We start from the raw sequence: 2,256 nt of genomic DNA, 5'->3' as shown, positions 1-2,256 counted from the left end.
AGAAAGACCCAGAGAGACAGAGAGACAGAAAGCAAGAGATCACCTCCCCCAGGGGGGATGGCCACGCCTCAATCCCTTCTCCTCCATTCTCTTCTCGGGATCTTGGGCATGCACACACACATACCCAGCATGAGTTTAAGCCACCGGTCCAGGACTCAAACTAGCTGGGAGTCCAGTGACAAAGCCATTATGCAAACTGCTGGTCCCCCTAACATTTAATATGGCTTCTCTGCTATGGTTTTTGATTCAGTACCATCAGCTGTCCTTTTTGTTTTGCTTGTCCCTCCTTTGTATCCTCCACACTCACTTCAGCTTTCTTTCTATATCCTTGATCCTTTCTTCCATTACTAATGACTTCCCTTTAAAGTCTTGAAGTCTTGTCATTATGTATTTATTCTTACATCCATTTCTCCATTCACTGAGGCAATAATAACCAGGAACTACTCTATGCTGGACATCAACTGTGTTGTGAAATAAAGGAAGAGATAAGACAAAGAGTAGACAAAAACAAAAAAAAATTCAAATCAATATAATACTGAGTGTTAGGCAACATAATGTAGACTGAATGCAATGACAAATGTTCAGCTTTTCCTAGGGGCAGTTATTTGAGAGGAAAAAAAATACACAAGAAAAGAGGCTATCTGAAAGGGAGGGAGATGAATCTTGTAAAAGGAGTTGGAGTTTTCAAGGTAAGTGTCCTCTCGGCACAGGCCAGCAGGTGGCATAGTAGTTAAGGCACTGGACTGGACTCCCATATGGTCAACTGTGGTTCCAATCCTGGATCTGGCAGCTTGCAACTCATGCCAGACATGTGTGCCCAGAATTCCAGAAGGATAATGGAGTAGAAGGGACTGCAGTGCGGCCATCCCCTTTGGGGGTGCTCTCTCTCTCTCTCTCTCTCTCTGGTGAGTGGACATGTCCCATGGAAGAAAACCTTAAGAAAAAACGTCCTTTAGGCAGAAGGAACTGGGGTGCAAACATGTTGAGTAATAAACAATGAATGAAACCAGACATGACACAATGCATTTGCTGATGCCATTCTTATGAAATACCCATTGGAAATTTGGCAAAATGCACATTCTGATTCAGTAGATGCAACCAGATGTCCTGCATGAGTAACAAACTTTCCAGCAATGCAGATGCTTTTGGTCTATGGACCACACTCTGAGAAGCAAGGATGTAGATCACTGCCCCTTACAGACATTGCAGCAGGAAGCTGGCATTGAAGGGTACATTTTGACTAAGGGCCTGTTTGCTATCTTGAGTCAGGGCAGTGGCAAGCAGATAATGGATATGTTTTAAGGGATTTGCATGAGTAACAAACTTTCCAGCAATGCAGATGCTTTTGGTCTATGGACCACACTCTGAGAAGCAAGGATGTAGATCACTGCCCCTTACAGACATTGCAGCAGGAAGCTGGCATTGAAGGGTACATTTTGACTAAGGGCCTGTTTGCTATCTTGAGTCAGGGCAGTGGCAAGCAGATAATGGATATGTTTTAAGGGATTCATTGACAAAAACAGGAATGCATTTGTTTTACATAAAAATATATTAGGTTGTTAATAATTGGGGAAAACATAGAAAAGATATTGAATGTTGAAGCGGGGAGATTAATGTCCTTGTACTGACTGACTTGCATGGCATTCCCTATTGAAAAAGCAATGTAATACACTGTAAAGTTATATGTAATCCAATGTAATACAAAGAAGATTATGATGATAATAAAAAATAAAAAAAATAAATAAAAAATAAAAATATATATATTCGGTTGTTGAGAAAGTCATGATATATTTTTCTTTTTTCTGAGAGATTATTATTATAGGACATGTGTGCTCACCAGAGAGACAGAGAAATACAGAGAGACAAAAAGTGAGAAATCACCCCCAAGGGGATGGCCACGCCACAATCCTATTTCCTCCATTCTCTTCTAGGGTCTTGGGCATGCATGCACACATGCCCAGTGTATATTTTAGGTTGCCAGTCTGGGATTCAAACCACAGTCGACTAAATGGAAATAGAGCAATATAACCTTTATGATATCTGCTGGTCTGTCATGATGTATTTTTCCATGTTTTTCTACGCAAAAATGCATCATGACTTCTCCGTCAACCCAATATGTAGGACCAGCATGTGGTGTGGTGAATCGCACATGGCCTTCTATGTAGTTTGAATCCCAGACCCAGTAACTTGAAAAACAGGCATTCACACACGTCTGAATGTGTGTGTGTGTGTGTGTGTGTGTGTGTGTGTGTGTGT

This window comes from Tupaia chinensis, unplaced genomic scaffold (assembly GCF_000334495.1).
Source record: "Tupaia chinensis unplaced genomic scaffold, TupChi_1.0 Scaffold144687_1, whole genome shotgun sequence".
In the NCBI taxonomy this organism is placed as follows: Eukaryota; Metazoa; Chordata; class Mammalia; order Scandentia; family Tupaiidae; genus Tupaia; species Tupaia belangeri.
This window is presented reverse-complemented; position numbering follows the sequence as displayed.